General features: G+C 48.7%; 1 protein-coding gene across 3 annotated transcripts in view; it reads right to left on the bottom strand.

The window, feature by feature from the left end:
- The window catches only part of Inpp5a (inositol polyphosphate-5-phosphatase A), a 186,765-nt gene that overhangs the window by 41,427 nt on the left and 136,802 nt on the right, over positions 1–8,536 (bottom strand). The gene's annotated exons all lie outside the window — the stretch shown is intronic.

Raw genomic sequence — 8,536 nt, 5'->3', positions numbered from 1 at the left:
AAAATCAAAAAAAAAAAAAAACTACGATCATTTCTTGCCTTCCAAAACCTAGCACAAAGGCTACCATTGGCATACTGCAACCAAACAGCAGTCAGTGTTCTTGGCTGGCCAGGAGGATGTGGAAACCAGCAATGCAAACAGGACTAGACACTCAGTGAGACCTCAGAGGAAGCCTGAGAAAATGGTGGCGAGCTTGTCCTGGGGGATAGGTATGCTGTGTCTGCATATGGGACGCTACGGCCACAGCAGGCCCTGCCTCAGTTGCCCACACTTATCCCCCCTTCTCTATCATGACCTCTCCCTCTGCTGCAGTAGCTGCATCCCACCCTGATGCCTCCAAGTCACACACAGCGGGGAATCCCTGGAACAGTACATTGGCTAGCCCATGCTGCTTTGCTGAAAACCTTCCCCAGAGATTCTCTCCAATCACAATCACTTGATGGAGAGTTTTCCCCACCAATATATCCAAACACACAAACCCCCGGCATAAGGACACATAGCAGCTTCCCTCACAGAGGGGCTCAGGTTTCCCAATGGCATAGTTGGTGGCAGCTGATCAACAGCTCTCCTGCTTCTGAGGCAGGGCAGTGGTCCTGGTTTCTGATTTGAAAGTGAAATGAGGACCACTTACAGCACAAGATTCACTGACCAGACACCAGTAGAACAAAAGCGTGAGTTCTGTCTAACAGCAGAGGACATCCAGTAGTTATTGCAGAATTCACTGGCCATCCCAGCCTTAGCCATGTTACCCGCTGTGACGAAGTCCAAGGTAGAACAGGAGACAGGTTCATGTTTAAAATAAAATAAATTTGATGGGGTGGGGAGATGGTTCACTGGGTGAAGGTGCTTGCTCAATAATCATGAAGACTTGATGATTTTTAATCATCATGAGTTTGAATCGCCAGCATCTACTTAAAAAGCCACTGTGGCTGTGTGTGCACCTAGGTTGAGATGAGGAGAGTAAAGACAGGCAGACCTGAAAGCTTGCTTCCTGGCCAACCAGTCAAGCCGAAACTGCCAAATTCCAGTTCAGTGATGACTTTGTCTCAAGGTAGAGACTCCCAGAGGAAGACAGGCCACACCTTGTTCTGCCTTTCACATGTGTGCTCATATTCATTCAGGTACCACACAAACACATGAAGCAGAGGAGGAGGAGGAATGGAAAGAAGAGAGAAGGGGAGGAAGAGGAGGAAGAGGAGGAAAGGGGAAAGAGGAAGGAGGAGAAAAGTGAGGAGGGAGGGGAGAGCTGGTTACCAGGCAGCAGTCAGTCAGACCTTCTCAGTCACAATGACTCAGGTATCCAGTGTACCAGGAAGCCCGATGTGTCCTGCTGTGGCTTGGTTATTGCTACGCTGTTACAGGGGAGTTACTGTCAGCATGAGTACCAACAGGGGTGCAGCCTTGGGGGAAAGAGGTACCTAGAGCCGAACCCAAGTTGCAAGGGGTACTGGAGGCCAGGAACCCTGGAGCCCAGCAGTTACTGAAGCCCTGTCCATTAGGAAGGCTCATCGCGACGTGAAACACATGTGGCTTGCTGTTCACTGATCGGCAGTGAAAGCATGAAGGCATCCAGACCCTGGGTTGGCAGAATGAAGCCTCTGGGAGGGAGCCAGGTGCCTGTGAGGAAGGCAAGTGCTGTGCTGCCAGGGCTTCTGAGGGACGGAGAACTCCACCCAAGGGCCCAGGCTGGGAAGAAGTCTTCTCTCCTGGAACTTTGGACTTTGATCCTATGATCTGTGACCTGCCAGCCCTATGCTTGGCCATCAAGGTGGGCTCCCTCCTAAGGCCTGTTGCTGCTCCTTCTGTCCCACCCACTCATGTTCTTTCCAGTGCTGTGTGGGACAATCCGCAAGGAACAGTCTCTGGTCTAACTTTCCTACAAGGCTGACTGGTCTGTCATTAAATATTCTACGAGCTTCCTACCTAGCCTACCTCACATCACACAATACAGTTCAGCATGGGGCTTTTTTGAGATACCCCGTTTTCTGTAGATTTTAAAATAAACATCTACTTCTATATACCTTTGATTCATATGACTACCAAAGAGCTACTGGTAGTTGACAGTTCAACCTGTTTCCAACATCTCCATTTCATTTCTGGAGTCCTTCCTTACTGTGGCCAGTTTGCTCTCCTCTTGGGGGATGGGGGAGAGAGATGGCCAGACACTTGAGACAGACAGCTTGGGGCCAGGTAGAGCTGTGAGATTCCCATGGCTTGGGCATAGTGGACTCTCTGAAGATAGATCTGGGCCTCTCCTCCCAAGCAGTTGGTCAGAGGCTCTCAATGGAGACAGAGTGGGCAGGTAAGTGGGCGGCCAGGTGCCATGGCAGGGTCAGCTCCATTTCTCAGGGCGTGTTCTACAGACTGGATAATGGTCAGACCTCTTATGTTCACAGGCTGGGTGAGCACAGTGAGAACTGGAGAATCCCAAAGAACATGGGGGAGGGAAATGCGATGGCAGGGGCTGAGCTGGGGGTCACCAGCAGCTCTGGCGCCCACAATGCTATACCCATGGCACTGTACCATATATAAATACTCCACCTTGCTTCTTCTCATAAAAGACAAAGCAAAGCAGAGCAGAGCAAAGCTCTAGGCTGTGCTAGCTGCAAGAATGAACACTACCACATTTGGACAGAAACACTTTATATGTCTAAACATCTATAATTTTATCTTGTAATCCAGAAGATCTATTGTGAAAAAGCACAGAACAGAGCTGGTGAAATGATCTTGTGTTCATCAGCACTGATTTCTTGAGCCAAATACCTGTGCACTACATCTTCACTCTCAAGGGTTCTGTCTCTTCTACTATGGTGTACTCGAACCACTTCAAGCTCTTAGCTGAAAAGGGGCACTTTGGCTTTCCCTGTAGTCAGAAAGCACTCAGCAGGCAGGCATTCAAAGCTCCACAGAGGTTATGCTGAGGCCCCTTGGGAGGCCAATGACATCTATAGGCCAGAGAGTATGGAACAGGCCAAAGTGTAAGAACATCACAGGAGAAGTGACTTTACAGGACACTCAGGCTATGTGTCTATGTGGACAAGTGGATCCACAGGCTCATGTGTGGGACAGTAGGAGCCAGGGCCTTTTTATGTCTCATCAGCTAGCATGAGCATCAAACACAATAGACCATGCTAGGGTTTGATGTAATGAAAGCAAAGGTCTAGGAAGCAGCATGAAGGCATGGTCTTAGAAACAGCCAATCAGGCTGGGTTTCACTATGCCTTTAATCCCAGAACTCAGGAGGCACAAGCAGGTGGATCTCTGTGAGTTCTAGGACAGCCAGGGTCATACAAAGAAACCCTATCTCAAAAACACAAAACAAAACAAAACAAAGCAAAAAACAAAATAAAACAAACAAAAGGGAAGAGAAAAGGAAAGAAAAGAAACCATCAACTATAGAAGTGCACACCTTCTTGGCTAATCAAAAGGCAGAATCCACGTGAAGGTAAATTAGTTTAAAAGCCTATTTCAGATTTAGGCTGAGTGCACTAACTTTAGATTCGTGTGTGTGTAGTGAGAGAAGGCTGCATCTGGGGCCATTCCTCACAGGCAAGGTGCTGATGGGTCCTGGCTGGGTCCATGCCGGGGCTGTGATGACCCAGGAAGGCAATTTCACTGGCATGTCTTGATTCCTGTAAGACTATCATTAAAAACCTAAGTTTTATCATGCTTTCCTGCCCTGCTCTTTTTGATATAATAGCCCAAGCCAATTAATAACAACACCCATCTCTGAAGGTCGCACAGAAGCAGCAAGATAAAGGGGCTGTCAGGGCTGAGGCAATCGCCTGAGTGCCAGGCCGGCGGCCCTCACAGCACTCACTTTTAATTTCTACATAGTGCCATTTGGACTAGAAAAAAAAGAGTTGTTTTAAAATTAATTACCTTGTCAGTAGCTATTATGATTAAAAAGTAGGTCCACATCAATATCATGTGCCTTATTCAGAAAGAGAATTACAAGAAGAGCCATAAAAATCAATTTTTTAGGCCTGGAAATGGTGTCCTTGTTTGACAGGTGATTCCAGGATATGACAGCCCCACCGGGGGAAGGGTGTCTTTTATCTATCTGGCCAGGGGCCCTGTTCCCCATCTGAGGACATCACCTCCCATAATGCAGTGGGCTTCGGACTTCTGGGGGAAAGTCGCAGTGAAAGCCACCCTTTCAGCTGTAGTCACTTCTATGGCATCTGCATCCAGGTGCCTTGGACCTTCTGAGGGCCTCTATGGTCACTGAAGCCACAGAGAGTAACTGTAGCATCCTACAGTGTAATGATGAAACCTGCATGCAGCTGGTTTGCTTTCTCATCCAAGGAGCTGCAAAGGTGTGGAAGGTGGGTTTGGCACACACTGGTAAACTGGCTTCCTTCCCTTTTTAGTCTTCAACCAGTTGCTGGGACGATAAGTCTTTAGGCATTATACTTTTACTTAACTATGGAGTCTATATAAACTTAGAGAACCCAAAGTTGGTTCTGTCCTCAACTATGGGACAGATCATGTTTGCTGATCAAATAATCTTAAATGGCCAAAATTACTGATGATATAAAATGGCTAAATTACCCAAAATATTTGAGGGTGGCTTAATTTCCTAAGTTTTTCCTCTCCATAAATCATCTAGTAACCAGCTTCTCACAGGTGTGCTTCAGCCACTGAACAAAAATAAATTCATCCAAGAAAATAAATGGCATGACCAGCCTGAAACGCCAAAGTTTCACCCAACCCCTAGGGGACAGGAGTTATCCCCATGAGGCCTGAAACCCTGGGGACCCTCAATTCAGAGGGTCTGACTGAGATATGAGAGAGAACACTTCAGAGGCAAAGAGGCAAAACCCCGGTGGTAGTAGTCCTCAGAACACCTGGCATGGCTTGGGGTAGCTCACTGGACCTCAGGTCTGGTTCTAGCGACCACAGCACTCCTCACTGACTGGGTCCCCAAGCACAGCAACCTCACAACATGGACACCTTTCTATCTTGCCACCCCATCCCGTTCCTCCAGCAGCTGCCATCATGCCCAGGGTACTCTGAGACTCCTGCCCCATAAACCCTACAGGCCTGCTTCATGCGGCACAACACTGACAATCTGGGCCACATGGTTCTGGTGAATGAGCTACCATCTCAACCCTGGCCTGTGAAAACTGATCCCCTCCTGAATGGCAGCCCCTGTCTTAGCAGGCTTTTGGTCCTAGCTTGGTCCATGAATTCCTTCTAGGGAATGACCCAGGGCCACTGCATTGGAGAAGGGGCCTTTAAGAAGGTCATGGAGATTAAGAAGGCCAGAGGGGACCTGACATGACAGGAAGAAGCCCCAGAGATGTTGGCTCTCTACCATGCAAGGACACAGTGTCCACAAGCAATCTTTACGGCCTGGCCTGCTGCCCTCAACTTGAACTTCAGCCTCCAGAATCACAGGGAATGAGTCTCAGTTGAGTCCCTTGTCTGAAGCCTTTTGTTGTAGCATCCAGAGCTCCCTGGAACAGTATCCATCTTTGGGCACTAGCTGTGGACAGAAGGACAGAAGGACAGGCAGGGAAGACATGGAACATAACCTAGACTCTGTAAGCTACTGGCCAAGGCTCCTTGTAACTTGGACATCACCTACTTTCCCGGCGTTCTAGTAAAGACTGAAGTCATTGGTGGACTTTTGAGAGATTGGGTTCTTTCCTTTGGATAGGGCTTGGTTCCCCCCCACCCCCACCCCCATTGGCAATGTGCTGGATATTCACTGTGTGCTAGGGGTATCCTAGGCCATACCCACATTAGTTTTTCCCAACCCTGCCAAAGCCAGGCTCCCTGATGATGCACGTCCCACTTTGAAATAGTATCTCAGCTGCCGGGAGAACTCTGTGCCCACTGTGTACCCGTAGCATGAGGATTACAACCCTCACATTTGCACCTCGGGCTGGAGGGCTGGCCTCTCTTTCTGGCTCTCACCATTCCTATTTGCTTCCTAAGCATACGATCTAGATGCTGGTGTGCTCCTCTGACCTATCCACCCCTGCAACACCAAGACACCTCCACTAGCTACACAGAAGCCACAGGGCTACACGGAAGAACCTTAGCCTCCTGTCGATGCTTAATTTCTTAGGCATCATCTGGCAGTGAAAACCACAGCTGAGATCTCCAGAAACTGAGGCCCCGCAAGTGTCAGACGCCCATAAGCACTCAAAGCAATGCTCAGCTTCACCAGCTGCAGGGAAAAACTGGGCTGCCTCACCAAGACTGGCCAGAAGTGGGTAAGTGGGGAAGGCATCTTTTAATAAGATACTGAGACCCTCTAAAAGGAGGTTCAACAAGTGTACAATGAGGCTCCACCAAGAAGCGGTTGATGGGACACCACCAGAGCAGACACAATGCTGAAGATGGAAGTTGAGGATCAGGAAGCCATCTCACAGCATTCTTCAAGCATGGCTACTGGCACTCGCATGCACAGAACACAAACCAAAACTACCACGTGTGACAACCTAAGCCTGAGGCATGGAAAATAAAAAGATGTGCGTTCTCGTCAGACAGAAGCAGTGAAGCATACAATGGAATGCAGACACTGCATCCAGGTGGCACTGTGCAGCCACAGAGGCTCAGGACACAGACACGGGGCACCAATGGTCCCTTACTGGTTTTATATTTCAGAAGAGGGAAGAGGAGGGCAAAGTGCACATGCCAATCACTGAGCAGAGCTGAGTGCTTTTCCGTCATAGCTCTACATGCTTTTGCGTGCCTGAGTCCATTTTTGTAAAATGAAGGACACACTGCAAATCTCATCCATCACCTGAGACGCTAGCCTCACAGACTCAACTGCAACTGGCCTTGACACGTTCCAGCCTCCATGCTCCCGATGGAACCCACGGCAATGCTGGCACAGGCCTTGGGGTTTCGGACTGATGATTCACACAGCAAGCCTTACTCACTATGGGAACTCTGCTGTGGAGGGTGAGCGCCAGACAGTGGGTTCCCTGAGGCCTCCACAGGCACCGTCCACAGAGACACCTGCACTCCTTCTCCAGGGCAGTGGGCAGCAAATGGGGTGCAAGAAACAGCTCTGTGCTGGCCACAGCAGAGCTCTCTGGAGTGACCTAGATCCTTAGCAGGGAGCTCGCCTTTGCCTAGAGACGCAGGGCTTTTCTTCTGCTCACTGAACAGCAAGGCGAGTTCTGGGAACGGCCTAAAGAGAAACATTTAGATTGGAGGGGTCTTTGAGCAGCCTGACAGCTGACGGATGACCATCCATAAAGCGACAAAGAGGGGCTGTGTGGCAGCCGGCGTCACATAGCCTCTCCCTGGGAAACTAATTGCTCCGGATTGTCCAGAGGAGCATTATTTTTCTGGCAATCATTTCCTTTGAATGCCCAAAATGAGCATGAAACAACTCTTTTCACTGGACATAAAAGTTAAATGTCCCAATGTTGATCAAATTAACTTCAGCACTGTGACAATGGACTGTGTTTGTGAGAAAATAATGGGGGGACAGAGGGGTGCTTTATGCCAGGGCTTCACAGTTGTAATGTAAAAATGTCTCTGTTGAACTAGCTAGGCCACATTTCAAAGAAGACACTGAAGGCTCCTGTCACTTGGCAGAAAAAAAAAATCTCATCTGATGGGCCGAGCACTCGGTGAGGTTTCGGGGCATGCTCACAGTTGCTGGCCTCAGGGTCCTGGTTTAGTCACCCCAGATGCCCCCAAAGGGCTAACTTGTGTCAAGAAGAGAGAGCACACCAGTGAGCGCGCAGGCGCTGCCTGGAGCCATGGGAGGGTGGCGGCCTCGCAGCATCCCCAGGCCCTAGCACAGAAGCCTCCAACTTCCTGGTCCTCTGGACCTGCCGGAATTTCTCAGAGCCTGGCACACTCTTTACAGGCTATGGGTTTTCTTTTAAAATCTTTCATTAATAGTGTATGGTAGTACATGTCTTTAATCCAAGCACTTAGATGGCAGAAGCAGGCAGATCTTTGAACTCAGATGTTCAAAACCAGCCTGGTCTACAAAGCAGGTTCAGACTGCTAGGGCTAACACTGTAAGATGCTATCTCAGAACAAAATAACCCCTCCACACACATACATACATGTGTGTGCACACACGACTTTAGGCTAAAGAGTAGGCTCAGTGGTTAAGGATACGTGTTGCTTTTACAGAGGATCTGGGTTTGATTTCCAGAATCCATATGGTGGCTCACAGTCCCAGGAAAGCCAATGTTCTCTTTGGCCTCCATGAGTACTAGGCACATATACATTTGGGCAAAGCGTTCATACACATAAATAATAAAATAAATCTCAAAAAGTTTAAAAGTCTTTTATAACTAGATATTTAAAGCTAAAACCTCATAAAGTACACAAACACAGAAACATTACCATCTGACACAATTAGTGTTGGCTAGCCAGGCAAAGCATGGTGGCTCATAAGAGTTCAGGCAGCAGAAGCAGAATTGCTGTGAGCACCAGGCCAGCCTAGGTTACAGAGTAAGTTCCTTTCTAAAGCAACAGAAGGAAGGAAGGAAGGAAGGAAGGAAGGAAGGAAGGAAGGAAGGAAGGAAGGAAGGAAGGAAGGAAAGAA

Source organism: Mus caroli, chromosome 7, assembly GCF_900094665.2.
Source record: "Mus caroli chromosome 7, CAROLI_EIJ_v1.1, whole genome shotgun sequence".
NCBI classification, from domain to species: domain Eukaryota; kingdom Metazoa; phylum Chordata; class Mammalia; order Rodentia; family Muridae; genus Mus; species Mus caroli.
The sequence above is the reverse complement of the archived record's forward strand: the minus strand, read 5'-3'. Positions and strand labels throughout refer to the sequence as shown.